Raw genomic sequence first — 21361 nt, forward strand, 5'->3', positions numbered from 1 at the left:
AAATGGGAGATTTTCAACAATAGACAACAACCATAGACAAAAACCGATTATAGATGACGCTAGTAAAACTTCATACTCAACAACAATGCATTTTTTTGGCCGGCATGGATTCCTCTTCTTTCTGCCAATACAAAATACCCAATGGATGTGAATCAACTATATGCAATAACTAGCTGTTATATTATGCATAATATTAAGTGTTAACTAGTTTAAGACAGCTTTGTACCATTTGACATCTTCCGTCCCGTAAAAAACGACAGGCCGGATGCCATCTATTAGTCAATTTTGGAACTTTTAAACGTTAGAAGAAAATCTCACATTCCATTCTGCTACATTCTCGAATGTTCCGCGAGGAATGGAAAGGTTAAAGAGGTCCCGTGTAGTAATGACAAGTACTTATGCTTACACTTAACTTCGGAGTAAACGTAAGTACGTACCTATAATGCATTTATTCTTACTTGGCACATTTTAATGTTGAGCAATATTAGTGTATATTTTCATTTAAACTAAGTTATGAAATAAAACATAATGATAAATGAAATAGGTACTTACAACCAAAAATTAATGATTTCGTAACTAAACCATTTATTTTGGCTGCAATTTATTTGTTTAATTGTCATCACGACCCATCACGATTCCACTGCTGGGGCACGGGTCTCCTTCCAATGAAGGAAGGGTTTTAGGCCTAGGCCACCACGCTGGCCTAGTGCGGGTTGGTGGACCCCAACACAAGCAAGCTTGTGCTGAGAGAGTTGTCGGGTAAGTGGGCAACCCGACTGTCAGATGTTTTCAAGCCGCCCGAAGCCCTCTGACTAGGCTTAACGACTGCTGCCGAAGCAGCAACCGGGACCCACGGCTTAACGTGCCGTCCGAAGCACGGAAGCGTCCAGACAAGCACCACTTGAAATTGGTCACCCATCCAACGGCTGACGATGTCAGTTGTTGCTTAACCTCAGTGATCAGTTACGATCACTGAGGCTCGACTACGGACGCTGTATTTTGATTAAAAAGACACAAAGTTTGTTTACCTTTTATGCTAAATAAGAATGAATATAGTATAAGGTGTCATTATTTTTTCAGTGGAATAGAAAATAATACATTATTATACTTCAGCACATCGTTCTTATAAGACTATGTTTCAGTGACAAACTTAGTAGGTACTTACGTATATTAAAAACACTGCCTGCTACAAATCCCATCTATTCACTCTCAATAAAGTAATGATTTGATCACGTTCCCAACAAGAAAACAATACAATTCGGTATTGATTTTACCGAGAATACCACCCTTGAATAATTGATCTACCCAAAGTGATTCCCTTATCTTTCAAGCAGGAAAATGTTTAGTAGGTCGGTAATCATAATATTCTACAACCCATTTTTTTTGTTAACCTCAGTTTACCCTTAATGGTTCACATTAGGGGTTTCCTATGAGAGTATATAGAAATGCGTGGCACAACAATTGTATCGTCTCGATTTCCTTGCCGTGGAGACGGCCCCTTACGTGGACTAATATAAAATTATTACTTATTTAAAAACATAAGTTTGAGACTGAACTTTTACCATGAACAAAAACAGGTATCTTAATTACTTAAATATCGAATAATAAATAGATCTTCAAAAAGGATATTCCAGAGGATATTCCATTAAACATTGTTCTTAATCAACAACTCACAGAACGAATAATACTAATACTTACAGAAAACCTCATGATTTATTTAGTTAGGGTAAAACTGCCAGTTATTGGCCATCTAAGCGGATTGGCCACTTCAAAGCTGAATTATTTCATACAGATTAAACCAAAATTGACAGATGGTGTATGAATGTAATCTAGAAAAGCTACTTTTGCCTCGCAGTAAATCAATAATTTATTTAGAAAACTATAACCGATAAAAATATATATATTATTGCAAACCTGTGTAAAATTGCAGTTATTGGCCAAAAAAATCACTTACCGGCCATCAATAGGCTGGTTATTGGCCACAGGAAATAATTTTATAAAAAAGATTTAAACCTCTAAAAAATATAAATAATGTGGTCTCCTTTAATAAAAACTTTATTAAAATCAGGTGCAGAATAATATTAATCACGGCTAAACTTCAAAAACAAAAAAAAACAATCAACTTTCTAAGAATAAAATACTAGGAATATAACATTTTCAATTACATGTTTTTTGTACACATAATTATATAATTACTTAATAAACACCGTTCCTGCGTACTTTACATACAACCAATCAAGCAAATCAAGATCTACCGACGCTGTACGTGCGTATTTTATTCATCGTCATAGAATCATCATCAGCCAATACTCATCCACTGCTGGACATAGGCCTCTCCCAAACATAACACTCGGTCCTCGTCCTCGGCCTTCCTCATCCAGCCACTACCAGCTACCCGCCTAAGATCGTCGGTCCAGCGGGCAGGAGGGCGTCCCACGTTGCTTTGGCCTGTTCGTGGTCTCTATACGAGAGCTCGTCTAACCCAACGGTTATCGGTTCTTCGGCAGAATCGGGAGATATGACTGCCATTTTATCTAAACACATTTTGACAGCTATATGTCGGTAACCTTAGTTCTTTGACAGATAACCCTATTTCTGATACGATCTATCAGAGCAACCCCAAGCATATAGCTCTCTCCATAGCATTTGCACTTTAAATCGGTGCACCATACGTCATCACTGTGCAGGGTGCAGTGGTTGACTAGACTTTTGTCTTCAGGCTTTGAGGGATGCCTACAGGTTGGGAAGCAGCATTTAGGCCACTTAGCATCCAGCTGAGTTCCGGCAGACATTCTGCCATATTTACGATGTCTTCTGCGCAGCGGAGGTGTGACATGTGTCCGTTCTAGTCCAACGTCTTAAAGACATCTTCTAATGCATCGGTCTTCAGTTTCTGAGATATCACATCTCCCTGTCTCACTCCTCGTTGCCTTTGGATAGGTATTTTCTTGTGGTCCTGTACTTGGACAGTCATAGTAGCAGCATTGTATAGACACCTCAACACCCCGATATAGCGACAGTCGATTTAGCATCTCTCCAAGGAGTCCAAAACTGCCCGTCTCGATGGAGACGAAGGCTTTCTCATAGTCTTCAAAGGCTAGACACAGAGGCTTATTATACTCTTCGGTCTTCTGTATAATCTGCCTTACTGTGTAGATCTATTGTACTAAAGTCTTTTCGAAACCCAGCTTGCTCTGGGGGCTGAAACTCGTCGAGCTTTTAGGCAAGACGGTTCGTCGATCGATATCCTTCAATAAAATATTGTTGAATTTCTGAAAATGTCTTGTCTTGTCTTGTCTTTTATGAATTTGAAGGCTTTATTTAAGACATCTGAAGAATACTGCCTTCGTTTAGGTGGCATCCCGTTGATGATGGTTTGCGCACTGTAACAAAATACATCGGTCGGATATTGGCCACTTCACCACTAAATACTGGCCACCTATGCCAGTAACTGAATTTAATTGATAAAAGTGCGTGATATTTTGACACACGATACTACAACTTATAAATATTGTGAAAACAGTCGATTTTCATCTAAATAGAGTACTTGCATTTTTATTTAGTTATTGGCATAGGCGGCCAGTAACAGAAAATTTGCAATATATTGATTCAATTATTGGCCACCTCCAAAAACTCACCTTCCCAAAGGTAATTGCATGAAACTATAATATATTAATAAAACTTACCATTAACACCATATAAATATGCTAAAGAAATCACTTAAATTGCGTTCAATCACCAATAATGTCAATTTTGAAGAAATGTGTTTCGTTAAGAAATACGTTACTCTGAAGCGTACACGCGGAAGTCCGACCGCCAACTGTCAGAAAAAGGCGGCATAGTATGGCGCTTTTTTTCATAGTGGCAAAAAATTGTACTAAAATCAAAGTCAGTTAGATAACAAAGTTCTATTAAAAAACACAGATGGCAGGTGATGCCTCATTCCTTATTTTATGATTTTTATGTTTATAGTGGCCAGTAACTAACGATGGCCAATAACTGGCAGTTTTACCCTACTTGTCTGTACAAATATTAATATATATCTTATGATTATTTCTGCCCGGAAAAGGCATAATAACATGTATCTAACATGTGGTGCACACCAGAATAAGCGAGGATGAAGGAAACACGAACAGTTGGCTCTGGATATTATGAATAGATTTGGGCTTTGAGTTATGAATGAATCTTATTTTTCGGTGATGGCCTTATTCTTATTAAGAGTAAATTTATTTGTCGTTCGTCCTGTTTCTTGTGATGGGAGCGTTTTTGTTTTATATTCAGGTTAACAAATTTATAGTATTACAGATATACAATTATTAATACGATGGCAAGTTTCTTCATATGTAATAAAATTGCGTTATGTGTTTGTTAAAGTATAGGCACTATATAAACAAATCACAGCTCTCTATTTTGCTTTTCTTTTGAATAGCGATTTTATATACAAAAACGCCTGTATTGAAACAAATAAGCACTTACGAATCTGAATATCTTGCACTAGATCTCTATATATATATATATATATAAGTAGGTATACCTAAACAAGCTCGCACAGATCACAAATACAAATAGAACTGTTAAACACAAAGTCTAAAATTTAAGCAAACTTGTTATCACAAATATTAGCGAATATCCTAATTATAAAAATACGATTCTAGCTAAAACGTGAATTTCAACAGAAATAAAGAGCATAAAACAAAAGGCAGACGAAATGTCCGACCATTTATCTATTTACCTCCCACTGAGTTCCGTAAGAATGAATTTTATATAACGCAGTTTAGGAAATAAGCCTTATTATGAGGTAAGGCCGTGGTAAGGTTCTTTTAGCGTAAAGAGTTGGGATTTAGGTTAGCATTTTTTCTGATCTCAATTTAGTAGAAACTCATTTCTGACATCAATAATGGGAGATGGGCGGAAGAAACTTCAGAGAAATGTCTCAAATATAACATTTAAAACAGTATGTAATAACAAAAAAGTGGTGAATTAAAAAAAGTAACAATAGGTTTTACCCTTACAATATTGATGAAATAAAAAAGGGATGCCCTAACATTATAATTAATTTTTAAAAAAATTGCTGCATTCGTTACCGCAGGTTGCAGACATTATACAAAGACTCACAATTGCTAAGAATCACAAACATAAATCACAAACAGCTTTTTGTTCGGTCGACAAATAATATGTGTAGGGATATCTCACACATAATAAAAAAGCTAAAAGTGTAAAAATTATATCAGCTATAAATAAATCTAATGTTCACACGTGTGGGGTAAATGTGAGAGGCACAGAACATGAAGTGAGTATATATATCATCTTTCAGGAGCTTCACCTAATGATCTTCGCTCGAAGGTAAATTACATTTTTATTGTATTTCTACCAAAAGCGACACGTGTTAAAAACACGATGTATCTAAAGTATACGGAAAAAAAAAGTCATGGGAATTGTGCACAATTTGAACGAAAAAAAAATGATCATTATCATTCAAAAATTGAATTTAGCTCTTACAAGAACTGGCGCAGTTCATCTCTGACCTTGGGTGGTCCACTCTCATGAGTTCTAAGTTCTACCCCAAAATAATTTTATCCGTTATTGAGCAGACATTATTATGCGTTTAAGTTGGTTAAAGTTAAATAATACCTCCTGTAATTACCTACATAGTTTTATTATTGTTTCCACTATTTTTATATTGTTCAATCCTCGGATATTTACAAAAATATTCTACGGGCAAGTAAAATAAAAATCTAAAACGTTTAGTTAAATATAATTGAAGGACGAGTGTTTTTTTGTCTGCTTATACTTAAGGGCCCTTACAGGGTGACGTGCCGCGCCAATTTTGGGTTTTCAATGCTCTTCACACAGCACACGCAGTGACACGCACACATGTTAGTTTGCACAGTGGGTCGATAAACTTTTACTCGCCAACTTTATTGACAATTATGTTCAAGTACATTTTGGGTGATTTTAGGGTAAGTAAGTATAATTCTTACTTACACTGGTAGGCACCAGGAAAGAGTAGAAATTAATAGGGGTGCCACTTTTCTCCATACTCGGAACCCGATTAGATTTCTAAACAAATGTGGTATTTAGGTACTTGTAGAAAGGTAACTACAGGTATTAAAGTGTAGATAATAAGTTATACTAAGGTATACTAAGCCGAAAGGGGATGACTCAAGGGGTCATTCTGAACAACTTTAGTTCTACGAGTTTTGCAAAAACGCGAAGAAAAAAAAATCGTTTTCCATGGTAAAAGGTCACGTGTCAACAAAGTTTCTATGATAAAGTTTTTTTTGGTTAATTTTTAAAACTCGTAGAACAAAAGTTCAGAATCAGTCTCACTTGTTTTAACCCGACTGCCGAAGGAGGAGAGTAATGTTTTTGATTGTATGTATGTATGTTTGTAAGTATATTTTTTGGTGGCAGAATAATATTTTTTCATATTTTTAGAGTTTCGTACCTCAAAAGGAAAAAAGCAACCGTTATAAGATCTCTTTGTTGTCCGTCTGTCTGACTGACTGTCTGTCACTGCCCTTTTTCTCAGAAACGGGTAAAGATATCAAGCTGATATTTCGCATAGATATGAGGGGTACCCAAAAAAAATTGGGGTACTCCCTCTCCCATACAAGTAAATTGGGGCTGATATTTTTTCCGGTTATTTTGATGGTGTAGGTAGGGTATCGTTGAATAGGTCTTTTAATATAATAGGTATAAAAAAGGTTAAAATATAATTATTTGGCTTTTACCCTTAAATTTGGGGACCACACCATAGACAAATCCTAATTTAAAAAATGTTTTCAATAGATAGCGTGATTTTATGTTGGGTAACTCAGAATAAGAAGTGATGATGTCTCAGAATAATAATGGTTAATGGTGCTATTCCGCTGAGCATCGAAACCGGTGGGACGCTAATGAAAAGTGGTCATGGAAATGCACCAGGGTAGACCCTGCTCCTAGAACAAGGCATGAGTTTGTGATTTGTGTGCGTGAAAAGCGAGGATGCAAACTTTGAATATTTTCTTGATTTTTTTATTATTGATGCAATAACATATAATTAGTAATATTCTGAGTTACCCACCGAAGTCACCCCGTGGCAGGTTGACTAGATAGGTACTTTTGCAAATCACGCCATATATCGTTGTTTTTATTAGTGGCTACTGTCTATAGAAGAAATTCCGTCATTGACAATTTTACGTTACGAATGAATTTAGTAAACCCAGTAAACCTAACTAATCCAGAGGAAACCTCAAATATCTTTCTCTCTCTCTTTGAAAAACATACTTAATAGCCCAAACTCGATTCTATTCTATTCTCTGTGGGGGTGTAAGTACCTGCACCTGGCTCTCTCGAGTGGAACCTTTGTGCATATCCCCAAGGTCTAAACTGCCTTCCTAAGCTTGAACCATTTCCCACCACGCTGGTCCACTGCGGGTTGGTGGGTTCACATATCTAGATGTGCTAAATCTAGATATGCAGGTTTCCTCACGATGTTTTTCTTCACCGTTAGAGCGATGGTATACATTGTACTTAAGTTAAAAGAACTCATTGGTACATGTCAGCGCCGTGATTCGAACCCGCATCTCTTGCGTGAGAAGCGGGCGCTTACCCGACTGAGCTACCACCGCGCCCAAACTCGATGCTTTTAGCTATTAAATCTTTGAAATAAAATTCAGTCACCTCCGTGTTACTGCCCTCATCAGATCCTCACGAGACCATGCCTCAACCAGCACCATGAGACTGTGTTTTTGAATCCTAACCTAATCTTCCTACGTATTGTCATCACTTAGATCCATTCACTATATTCCTGCTCCTCATCCCAGGGCCGTGGGGAGGCACGTCAGCTTTTTAAAGACATCAGCAGCAGACTAATAGAAGTCTCAAGGGACCCTAGGGCTGGCACTTACCTATCACAAAGGCTAAGCATCGCTATATAGCGGGGTAACGCGGCCAGCGTCTTGGGTACCCTACCCGACAGTGGCAGCGATCTGGCCAGCATCTTCTTTTTAGTTTAATTTTAATTTTATATTAGTGAGTTTTAGTTAGGCATTAATAATTATAATTTTATCAAGAAGTACCATGGACTTAACTAATAAAAAACATTATCATTTAATTTATTGAATATAGTATAAGAATTATGCTTCCTCAATTTCAAATCAAATTATGTTGGTGTCATAAAAGTTGAAAAAGTGCAATGACAACCAATGTGCAGTGATTTTGTGTCTGTACACAATAAGATCGCGAGCTGTCAGTGCCGCCTAAACCGACGTGACCCTTCTTTGGAGGCCACCGGCCGACTGAGTCAAACGTCGCTTGTGTTTATGATTTTATAACACAGAAAGCCGCCATAGATATTTGTATGAAGATTTGAGGGAAAAAAATTGCTCAAGTTTGGGATTAATTTACACAAAATAGGTGTGTGTTTATTAAAAAACAAGGTATTTAGCGCCTAGTCCAAGCATTTATCTTTATAATTTGATAAGAATCATATGAAAATTCTTGATAATTACGACACAGTTGTTACAATACGGGAGTGTGATTTACTGGTTTTTCGTAATTAATTTACAGCTATCCATAAGCATTTACTTAAATTCGAATGATTCAGCACCTAGCTAGACTCTTCGGCTACCTGTGTGATTTTTTTCAAGGCTGTAGAGCATCATTTACTACATAATTCTATGACAATGCCAACCCTCGATTGCCTATTGCCGACCCTTAAGGATATTTACTTTTTGGCTTGTCTTTCTCATTTCTTGCCTCCAAAATCCAACCGCTAATGATGAAGACTTAAGGTGATCTTCCACCAGATTTTGTTGCTATGTAGGTATGCATTTGATATCTACCAATCAGATTTATTGGTCTACATAGCATAGAACTGGTGGGAACGGATTTCAGATTTCAAATCATCACAGTAAAGCTTTTCTCCGATGGAAAGGCACCGTTAGGTTGCTAGACATACTTTTTTGTAACATGTGATTCAATACGAAATTTAGATGTGTGTAAAGTGTTATTTTCGAGCCAAATATATAATAGAATCGAATAGAATACTCTTTATTTAGCACCATTAAAAAAACATTACAATTTCACAACTTATATATAAAATAGTACAACAAAAGGCGGTCTTATTGCTTAAAGCAATCTCTACCAGACAACCTTTGGAATATACAGCTGCGGCAGAAAGTTTTTCAAGCAAGACGTGTTGAAAAAATCTTTTTTCCCACACGTGAATGCGGCAACGGAATCAGAAATAAAAAGGGAAATAGTATTCACGGTACAAATTGCGCTATTTATTTAGTCCTTTTCCGTGTCGTCTTTACCAAGAATTTGCTCGGCTTCGAATGGAAATAGGAATGTACATTGAACAATGTCATCTATTTTTCCTCTTTAATGATGGTTTAACCCACCACCAGCTGTTATTTCAAGAGGTTTTTTTTAAAATAGTATCACCTTTAGCTCGAATTTCACAATAGTCGGTTAAATCGTAACAAGGGATAGGTTGATCAATTATACGTCATCTCTATATAAAATTCTTGACAGATGAGTCAAAAGTCAACCATTCATACCTGGTCATGCTCTAACCAACAATGGAGAAATTGGCACTTATATAACAAGCTATTTGTTTGAGACATAATTTGTTATAAACACTATGCTCAAATCCTAAATAAACATACTTGTAACTTCACCAACTTTGGCGACGCTAGTAATAAACGCTACTTATTATTATTATCTACATCATTTTACATTGTATAAAGGACAAAAAGATATCATATTCAAACAATAAAAAAACACATACATAGGCTCCATAAAATTTTATACATAAATATACCTGATATTGTAACCCTTATTTGAAATATGATATGAAAAAGCCTCAAAGAGAGAGGTGTTCGTATTGCTAAACCACATAACATTTGCCCAATAACGAAATACGACACATGGAATCGTGAATTCAATCTTATCTTGACTGTGTAAGGTGGAATATTGGTTGTATTAATTTAGGCATAGGATTATGTGTGCTGAATATTGGTAACAGGATTTTCACAGGTTATACGTATAGAAGGAACATTTTGTTCAATATTGTTTTTAAGATATGAAAAAGGGTGTTGAAAGTTGGATGGGATGTATCAGATTACAGCGACGTCTTATACGTATGTTTTTTTTTTAATTTCTCTACATTTTAAGCGGATAGAAGTAATTTTAAAATTTCAGCATTTATATAATACAGTGGTCATGTAATGTTGGCTACGCCGCGCCGTAGCTAGCCAGCCTACGTGAGCCAGCTACGCCGTAGCCACCACTGTGGCTGATGGCTACGCGATCAGAAACATATAAACTTTTGATAAGACTTTTACCAAATTCAGAACAGATAAACAGTTATCTGCCCCGGCCGGCATTCAACTACGGGACTTTCAGCATAGCAGTCAGGGTCACTAACTCACTAACCATTTGGTCGTCTTATTATTATTTAGCAGAATCGGCCCGCGGTCGTTTTGTTTCACTACAACTAGAGACGAAGAAGGCAAATTACAAAATTGTCTTAGATTTCTACGTCAAAGGGAACAGACAACTCACTTATAATTATGTTTTGCAACAGTGTGCCTGGCTTTCGTTTTGTCGTCTAGTTATCTACTTGAATGTTATGTTTGTAAAGCTGACAGAAATAAGATTAAATTGTTTTGTGCACTTACATTGTTAGCTATATTATAATACTAACTAAATAACCTACATAATACTAACTAAATAACCTACATAAAGAATTAAATAAAACACATGTTGATAATTATGTACCTTACGCTAAATTAAACGATATCGTAAAATAATAATTAGTTTTAAATTGCTCTTGATTTCTATTAAAACATAATAAATTATTAATACCAGTAAAAAACACCGGTATAATTTTATTATTTTTCTTTTTCAAGTCTCAAATCTACACGAGGATCTAACTAGGGTTGTAAAAAAGTGTATTATTCGGTAAGGATATTTCATACCATATTCATGCCACTCTCCATTTCTATCGGTTTGCTAAATAGCAAGAAATAATTTCGCTCACAATGCCAAAATGGAATAGCAAATTCAAAAGCAATTAGTGCAATGATCCCTCCAGTCATAATAGCCGATTAGCTAGTGCGTCCATGAGGCTAATTGTGTTTCAGGACTTTCCACACATATTGTGTCCGACTAACAAACACATGATGTGTGGTCACTGCTACTGGATACGGTTACCACCACTGAACATTTGCAATTATGAATCCTATGCAGAGTCGTTCGCTTGTCAATTGTGACGTAACTTGTGTGGATGTGACAGCTGTTTGACAGGCGAGCGATGTTGCTTATGGATTGTTAATTGCTATTGTGTCGGTGGTAGTATGGTAGCTGTTTGATATTTTGGATTTGTGATGTAATAAGAATAGTCGCAAATAAGATATGGGCTCTTGGGCATATTTCACTAAGTTTTAATTAGTTTATGATATTTTTTATTGATTAACACATAATACCTAATTGACATTTAACAATCATTCAGTAACGATAATCATCTTGCATTATGATTATAAATAACCCATTTTATCAACATCCTACGGAAGACAGGAGCTTTGAACAAAAACATAGAATAATTATTTATATCATAACTAGCGGTTCCCGCGAGCTTCGCTTCGCCTTAAAAAAGTTTTGAAATAGCCAACTTGTAACGTAACTAATATGTCTTACTAATTTAATTGTAACCCAAATATTGGCAAATAAATTATTAATTATTAAATTAAAATTTTCCCGTGGGAATTCCGGGATAAAAAATTGCATATGTTCTTTCTCAGGGTCTAGACCGTATGTATACCAAATTTCATTCAAATCTGTTCAGTAGTTTTGGCGTGAAATAGTAACAGACAGACAGACAGACAGACAGACACAGTTACTTTTGCATTTATAATATTAGTTAGGATTAGGATTATTCAGAGGTTATTAATTCGTACAAGGCTAGTATAATACTGCGTTTTCACAGTGTATTAACAATCTCATAAGCCACGATTCTCTAGATTAATTCCGTTCTGAATTTGTTTGATTTCAAAACAATATTAGCTACGAAATTCGATTACCTTGCCTTGTTCAAACATAACATGCGATTAATATGGAAAAGCTTAGCGAGTTAGAGTACTGTAAGCTTTATTTTGTGAATTAATATCATCTCATTGATGGTAATCTTGATTTATAAACATATTAGCTGTTCCCTAGATCTTCACTTCGCCTTAAAAAAAAATCGCGTGGGAATTCAGGGATAAATAGTAGCCTATGTTCTTTATCATAGTCTGGACTATCTGTATACCAAATTTCATGCAAATCCGTTTAGTAGTTTTGGCGTGAAAGAGTAACAGACAGATATACAGACGGACAGATAGACAGACACAGTTACTTTTGCATTTATAATATTATAGTAAGGATAATTATGAATCACCCAAGAAATATGAGGTTGATATCAAATATTATTATGTATTCCTTACAGTATGCCTTTTTGTACATCTTTGTTTTCTGATATTGAGATTTGGGAGGTCTGAGACCTTCATGTAAAATATAAATTCAGTTTAACAGTAGCATAATGGTCGCACATCCTGTGTCTGTGACATGAGAATGTAAGCTCCGTGCGTGTGACTTTAAGTTTATTTCCGGTACCTATACGTGTAATCGTGTATGTTACTTGCTACTGTTTCGGTGTATTGAATCGATACCAACTATTTGTAGACAGAAGGCCATTGTTACTTTGTATTGCCGTATGTAAAGTAACCTTCAATGGGGCCATCGGGAGTATCATTATTGATCGAAGTATGTATTACTTTCAGTGTCTATTGAGTAGTAATAATTATATTCATACTTTTTTGGATGATATGGGTTTTTTTTTTTTACACGCACTCACGCCTTTTACTAATGTACTTCCTTGCGGGGTAGGCAGAGGTGCATTGCTGCACCCACTTTTCGCCAGAGTGTTATGTTAGTCCCAATGTAATAGGGGGCGGGCCTATTGCCATTTTACGGGCACATCCATGACCCGAGAACAAATATCTGTGTTTAAACAAATATCTGCTCCAGCCGGGAATCGAATCCGGGACCATCGGCTCAGTAGTCAGGTCACTAACCACTACGCCATTCGGTCGTCTGTATATGGGAATCTCGCAGATATATAGATAAGCAACATGTGTATTTATCATATAAGTAAAAGGGTTCTGACCCGGCATAATGCTATGATCACAGTGATTTTTCGTAAATAATAATGTATTCTATATTAATTATTGCTGTACTCATATGAGCGTGCTAGGTCAGAGCTTACTCTTATCTTTTAAACAAGGCTTTATCATATTTTTATTCAAGCTGCACACGTAGGTAGTTATTAAAAGCCATAAAGTCGTACTCCTTCACCTAATAAAAGTTTGGGTTAACTATACAACCGCAATTTCATTAAATCCTCAAATTATCCAGTGTTTGGTTTTTTATGACACCGTAATGTTAATCTGGGTAATGAAAACGGCATTTTTGTATCTTTACTGCCTCGTAAAGGACCGGGACAGGAATAGCCAAGATATGCATTCGGCTTAATGTTTGAAAAGATGAATTAGGTAGGTACCATCGCGAGCTATGAAAAAGTTCATTTTACAAAAAGACGAAACTAAGTCATTTAGCTAGCATTTAGCGAAGCCTCTCTCTGATTTATATTTTTTGACAGTGACAGCATGTATTTTATCTCACAGGTAGCCATTGTGAAACAGGGCCTAACCTAACCTAAATTGCTCAATTTAATGCATTTAATTAAAACATGTACTGACGTTTTTGGGTTGTAATACTCTGATGTACTGTTTAATGTACTTCAATATTGCAGACGGCGGCGTCATTAAGCTAGTCTTTACCGTTTAGGAGTAAAGGTGGGGACACATTATCGGACACGGCTGACGGACGCGGCTGTCAGTCGCGACTTAAAGGTAATAAATATACACTACGCTGTTCAAACTAATCGGGCGTAAGTCGCGGACGTAACCTTGGGCTGACCTTCAGCTTTCAAACGTCCGAGAGCGATCTGGCACGAACTGTCCCAAAAAACCGTGCAAACTTATCAGTCGCGGCTGACACCCGCTTCCGTAAGCCGCGTCTGATAATGTGTCTCCACCTTTATTTGGTGCTTTTCTACCTGGAACTTTTTCATTGCTCGTGAGTATATTTTTGTGTTCTGTTGTGTATTATAAAAAATAAAAACACGCACTCACGCCTTGTACTAATGTACTCCCTTGCGGGGTAGGCAGAGGTGCATTGCTGCACCCACTTTTCGCCAGAGTGTTATGTTAGTCCCAATGTAATAGGGGGCGGGCATATTGCCATTTTACGGGCACATCCAAGACCCGAGAACAAATATCTGTGTTTAAACAAATATCTGCCCCAGCCGGGAATCGAACCCGGGACCATCGGCTCAGTAGTCAGGGTCACTAACCACTACGCCATTCGGTCGTCTGTTGTGTGTTATAATTATATTGTATGCATTGAATGCTATATGGTATTAAAATTACGTAACTAAGCACTCTGTTTAGGGATTGTTACACTCCTAGATTTCCCTAAAAGCTTTTTTATCTTTTTTATCTACAAATCAATTGGAGTAGGCTGTCGAAAGCTTTATACAGATTATACTTTTACGCTTAATTAATTCACTTTCACTTATACGATACATTATTGCGGTTAATAATATTGCTTTTTGCATTCTTAATTTACATAAGTAACATAGTATGTATCTTATCATTGGTGGTTGTACTAACAAAAGCAGCAATATAAAGTAAAAACTCAAAACAAACACAAAGAAAAACCCCTGTTCTTTACATTTTCTTAACCAACCTCCAGGGTACGGTATATAGAATAAACAAAACTCAAAATTAAACAAATACTGCGGTGCAATCCAATTTCCAGAGCCCAACATTTTCACAGTTCATTAAATTGTGTTGGCGATGAAACTAGCGCGGTAAGATAAATATTTATTTCTTGTGTATAATTTTACTGCGGTCTGGAGCTGAGAGTAGGGCCCCTACTCTTGAAACGCGATGTAATGAGTCGAATTTGCTATTTCGTCATTCGGAAACCATAGTCATAACATAACATAGACGGTCGAATGGCGTAGTGGTTAGTGGCCCTGACTGCTATGCCGAAGGTCCCGGGTTCGATTCCCGGCTGGGGCAGATATTTGTTTAAAGACAGATATTTGTACTCGGGTCTTGGGTGTTGATATTTATATTTAGTATCTATCTATCTATGTATTTGTGTAGATATATCAGCAGTCTGACACTCATAACACAGGTTCTGCCTAGCTTAATGGGGTCGGATGGCCGTGTGTGAGATGTCCACACATATTATTATTATTATTATAGTTTCTTTTCGAAAGCATTTTTATGTTAAAATACGACAATATTCAACATAATATAACTTATTCTAACGACTGTAATTCCCGAAAGAGTAGTCAGAAGTGACTCGCAAGCGAGCCACCCGCGTTTAGCTGTGCGTTTGCACTCAATGATAGGTCGCGAGCCGCATCGCCGTTTTTGAATGAGTGCAATGCATTTAGGGCACATCTAGAATCAAGATGTGCAGGTTTCCCCACGATGTTTTCCTTCACCGTAAGAGTGCGTGATATAATACCAAATTATATGTAGATAGGTTCTTAAAGCTTAACAAGTTAACTTAACAGACATTAGCATAATGATGAATTTTATAGATATGCGAAATGTATGTATTTATTTATATGGGGAAATATTACCTACATTGCGTTTCAAGAGTAGGGAGCGGGCTTGGCGCGTTTTAATTTTGTCTGTGGTCTGATTTGAACAAAGAGGTTTGTTTTTAAATGTTGCCGTCGCCTCGCAGAGAACCAGTCACAAGATAGCACCAAGAGAGGAACTCGAAGACTTCTTATTGTAAACTGTGGGGTTATTGCTCAGTACCTAAGGGTCAATTCAATACATTTTGAATCCAAAAATGGTTAACATAACAATTCACAAAGCGGGTAGCGGCTATAAACAGTACCTATAAACCTCAAAGAGGTAGGTAGTCAGACGTATCAAAAAATCTCTAAACATACTTACATACATTCAATTTAAATTTAGACACCTTTTTTATCCGAAACAAAAGTAGCAATTGTTATTCTGGATTAATTTCATATTTACAAAAACACTGTGTACTAGAAACTGATTAACCCTGTTGCTATTACGTCATAATAACCTTCACTCACCGCCGCTATAAACCCAAAAATAAGGGTTAAGCACCAATGTCACATATTTATCCGATGTTGCCATAAAACAGCTAACAAATACCTATAAAATGTTACCATGCATCCATTCACATTAAAAAGTCTCCTGACGCAGCACTGTTAGAAAGGTCATAGAGTATTTTAATGGAGGACAAGCGAAGGTGGATGATCGGCCGCTCGCGTGGTCTACTAACATAAAGAACTTCAGATACTATCTTCAGGGAACTATGTATAATCGGCGGAGTAAATATGTATTCGTGTGCGATAATGGCTCTTAATGATAGAAAATAAGGCTGGAAATATGGATACGTTGTCCGAGATATTGATTTTGGTAGAGAACTGGTTGTTTCGTTTTAAAGCGTTGATAGCGTATGATTATACCGATCTTAATTGTTTAAACTCCGATAGAAAATGTATGTTAGAAACAAATGGTATGCATTTTTTGTGACTGGATTAAAATTGTTCTTTTCAACTCATTAAAAATGATTTAGGCGTTTCAAGATTATGACAATCTAAAGCTACCGGGAAATTGCAACCTATATCATGAAAACTATGAGGCAGTAAAGTAAATAAAGTCCAACCTAATTAGTTTTAGGGTTCATTGTTCCAATTTCTATTTTAATTGATAAATAAAAACACCTAAAATTGCACACATAATGATAACATAACGTCCATCGTCCTAGGATTATAATATAGTACTTATCTTAGTTTTTTTATGCATCGATTATTTTTACCTATTTAATTCAATAAATAACAAAAAATAATAATTATACTTTATTATTTATTTATTTGATACTTTATTGCACAAATATGAAATATTATTTAAAAACTTAAATAAAAAAATAATAAATTTCATACCTAAATAAATGCACATATTACTCAAACAAAGTCTTGCACCTCTTAAAAATGCTCTCAGCTCTCCATTACACAGTCGGGTCATGTCCCGGGAATAAAAAATGAATAAAATCTTCGAGTACAAGTCCATTTCATTCACTAATGCAGTGCTTTACTGCTGCATGCCGGCGTGAGTGCAATCGAATCGTGCTGGTATGCTATTTCATATCAAAGACGTTACTTGGGAGACTAGAAAGGGCTTTACTAGGGCCACAGATAATACAAATACAAGATTAAGATGGAGTGTCAGTGCAAAAGAAACGTCTCGACAAACAACACCACACTCCTGCTACTTATTTTGAATTAGTTCGGCTAGAAGATTTGTGACTTTATTCATTGGAACAATGGTTGCCCTGGGGTTGAAATTAAACCGGTTTGACAGTAAACAAAACAGGTAAAGTTTTTGTTTTTGTATGTGACAACTGACAACTGACACACCATCTAGTTCCTATATATTGTTAATCTAAGGCTAGGGCTAACGAACTAAAAAAGGGCAATTAAAAATATCATAACCTAGTGATTTCACACCTATTCACACAGTTCTTCCTATTCTGTTAACAGGATTTTGGAGCTTCTCCTTTCCAGTATTTACTTTTAAAACAGAAGCTTGCATACGTTTACTCAAAGGGCTTAAGATATATTATGATTAATAGCTCTCTGCTCCAAGCTGTGAGCCAACTCTGAAGGTTGTTAATGTAATCACTGAAGATTAAAACAGGCCTTCATGACAAAATGTTTATTTATACTTTGACGAGGATTGAGGCAATTATATTATACGGTTACGAAGATGCTTTGTTACGTGAGGTATAATTCTTACATCAGTAACACTTCAAACACCGCAGTTTTGTAATTAGTTACCTAATTATTTATTGCAGAAAATTATAGTGTGCTTCTATTCTATTCTATTCTATTCTCTGTGGGGGTGTTAGTACCTGCACCTGGCTCTCTCGAATGGAACCTTTATGCATATCCCCATGGTCTAAACTGCCTTCCTAAGCTTGAACCATTTCCCCACAACGCTGGTCCACTGCGGGTTGGTGGGTTCACATATCTAGATGTGCTAGATCTAGATGATGATGATGTCCTCTTCGTCGTATCCAACAACAGCGACTCTTGCTACACTCTGTTATGTGCTCTTATGTGGCTGGCAGGTCCGAACTTCGTCTTGAACACCCTGTCACACTGAGCACAGTAGATCTAGATATGCAGGTTTCCTCACGATGTTGTCCTTCACCGTAAGAGCGATGGTATACATTGTACTTAAGTTAAAAGAACTCATTGGTAAATTTCAGCGCCGGGATCGAACCCGCATCTCTGGCGTGAGAAGCGAGCGCTTACCCGACTGAGCTACCACCGCTCCAAAAGTGTGCTTCTTAATAAAAAACGAATTAATTTTTAGCAACAAAGTGTGAGTGGCTGGAGTAGATATTCTAGTAAGTATTCTGGATACAGGATAAGAAATCTTTGCAATGGATCTACATTAATATTACATTGTTACTATTTGTTACCCAAGGGGTGAAAGACTAAGCCCATTTTTATCCCTAGAACTACTTCTTTGCCGGCTTGAGACTAATACAAATAATATAAATAAATAAAAAACTTAGACAAAAAGTCGATTGTCATAAACCTACTTAAGTACCTCTACATCCTATTTTATCAGGTTTTTGCGTGGGCTGTTTACACATGTATTACAGGAAAACAAACTAGCTTAGCTTACCTATTTATATCTAGTGTTCGGAAAGTATCCATTAAATTAGATCTCCATTTACTCCGACATCAGTTTACATTTCGATTGAAAAAAATACATGAAACAGTTTCTAGGAAAGCACTTTATCTGCAATTTACGACGTGGGCGCATTCAATAAGAACCATGAGAGCTTTATAAATAGCTCAAAAGCTCACTTCAGGAACTCTTCAGAAGTTTACACTATAGAATAGAAAATAATACATTTATTTGATTCCAAAAACAGAATACACATATATCGGTGTTTTCGGTTTTTGTGGGTATTGTTAATGTTTGCATATACAAACAAAAAACAACGATAACATAGTAAGATGGCCAACCAATGGGTGATCTTTGGTTGCCTGTCAGTCATTAAGCTATGTATATGTATTGTCATCGATCGATCAAACATGCGATTATTTAGGGCCAGTTTTCTTTATCCATAGTTTATTCAACCATTAGATAAAATACATCTGTAATTCTTGACTACTTGACACATTAATTTGGATAATGATTGAGTTAGCAAGGGATAAAAAACTGGCCCTTAGTAATTTTGACCACAAACAACCCATAATAGAATATACTAGAAATAAGTTTACTAAACACTTTCACAGTCAAATGAACAAACGATAAGTCTTTGGTTTGATGTCAGGAAAAATACTGCTTGTGTTTTGTGAGCTTTCAAAAACAGATATGAGAATAAAGGGCCAAAACGAGCTTTCAAGCTCATAAAGCACCCTCTACACTAAAGGTTTCACAAAAATCCATGGTAATTTATGAAAAAACCCCTTCTCATGAAAAACAATCCCATTACACGCACGCGTAGAAAGTCGGAATAAAAATAAAAAAAAGCTTCTCGGCATTCACACGCGAAACCGTAATTTTAATTTATTAACATACCTCTTTATCGGAAGTAAGCCGCACTCACATTTAATTCCGCTCCGTACGCCACAGCCGCACTGCCGGTCAACATTAAAAATTCAGAAAAAATCGATGCACTAAATCGTCACTTCAAAAACTGCACTTGAAAAACTCACTTTCGGACACGGAACGCGGTCACGGCAGTTTCGAACGCGGCGCCCGCAGTCGAGCCAGGATTTCCATATTTGAAATTTTAGTTGTATCGCGGCCGCGAGGTGGCGCCACGCGTGCGTCCCGGCCGACGGCTGAAACGTCACTGAAGCCGGGGCGCCGCGCCTGCGCGCCGAAACAAGTGTGTGCTGAGCCTACACCTTCCAATTTCAAACGAAGTAACGAATCATTCTTACAAACAAAAACCAACTTTAGGCCCTCCACACTAAGCTTTAACACATCTAAGCGCCACCGTGAAGGGAAAGGCTTTGTTTGGAAAATGTTAATGTTTTTCGTCCTTTTCCCCCCTGTGCGTGTCGCATGCATTTATACCGTTCATTTGAATTTTAATTGAGCAAAACTGGCCGAGTTGTAAGCCGAGCTAGATATTGGATAGTGCTTTCAGACGCGTGTCAAAATAGTGACTGAAATAGCGTAGTGATAGTTCCTCTGTGGACAGGCGTGTTAAGGGGAAGCTTACAATAATAATAATAATATAATAATAATTTATTTATTTCAGACAATTTGTCCATATAAAAACACGGTTTACAACACTTACATTAAATATCTACTTAATAACTAAAACAGATTTTGTTCTTAAGACTAGTTGCCAGACAAGTGGACTGTCATTTCTTTCAGCTATAGCACTTAGGATACTGTTACCGCTCCCCCGCACTCTGCCCAAAAGAGAGGCCGACTTCTTGCGCCAGATTGCATTGAAGCCGTCTGTGCGTGCCTCGGCGAACATTGCTGAGGCACTGCAGAAGCGGGGTAGCCGCAACAGTGCCCTAAATGCATTATTGAATTGGATACGCAGAGCATTATACGCCTTTTGGGTATATTTTACCCACAAACTTCCCGAGTACAAAGATGTGCAGTATGCTTTAAAAAGCGCAATATATAATAGCTTTTATTACAAAATTCAATGCAAAAAAGCTGTTCTAAGGTATAGGCATTTGTCAGTTTTATTGACAATGTACAAAAGAGTATTTTGACCAAATTATGAAGGCTTACTTATTAAGGAGACAGAACCAGTAAAGTAAAGACCACTACTACTTAATTACTTTAGAAGGCGCCTTAAGTGATCTTCGAGATTTTTTACAGGGTAAAGGTTTTTCAGACACTTGATTGAAAGGTCACTTAACAACTTTCAGGAGTTTCGTGAAAAAAATATTACCTCCGCTTTTTGATCTCAAGTGAAAACTCTAAGATTACAATCGTTAAGAGAAATTTTCAGGTAATTCGATAAGTAACTTGACTTGAGCTTTTAAAAGTTTATCTTACACTGATGTTTGATACACTTTTTTGTTTATATAAAAGCTAAATTTATGACTGATTGAACTAGCGAGGTGAATTTTGCAAGCCTATGTACCCAACATACTGAGATACTTTCATTAACATAAATAGGTACATACATATAGTATATGATAACG

At 36.6% G+C, this 21361-nt stretch overlaps 1 protein-coding gene across 7 annotated transcripts in view; it reads right to left on the reverse strand.

Moving 5' to 3' along the window:
* LOC105390866 (potassium voltage-gated channel protein Shaw) overlaps nt 1-20061 on the reverse strand; it is an 82503-nt gene extending 62442 nt beyond the window's left edge. For 3 of the 7 annotated variants that reach the window (XR_007266691.1, XR_007266692.1, XM_048623421.1), the window contains exon 1: nt 19786-20059. The gene's annotated coding sequence lies outside the window, so the exon portion shown is untranslated. Of the gene's footprint in view, nt 1-19785 lie in introns of all 7 variants that reach the window. The other 4 variants (XM_048623405.1, XM_048623414.1, XM_048623431.1 and 1 more) reach the window with 4 other exon arrangements.
* Nucleotides 20062-21361: the final 1300 nt, after the last annotated feature.

This window comes from Plutella xylostella, chromosome 3 (genome assembly GCF_932276165.1).
Source record: "Plutella xylostella chromosome 3, ilPluXylo3.1, whole genome shotgun sequence".
NCBI classification, from domain to species: Eukaryota; Metazoa; Arthropoda; class Insecta; order Lepidoptera; family Plutellidae; genus Plutella; species Plutella xylostella.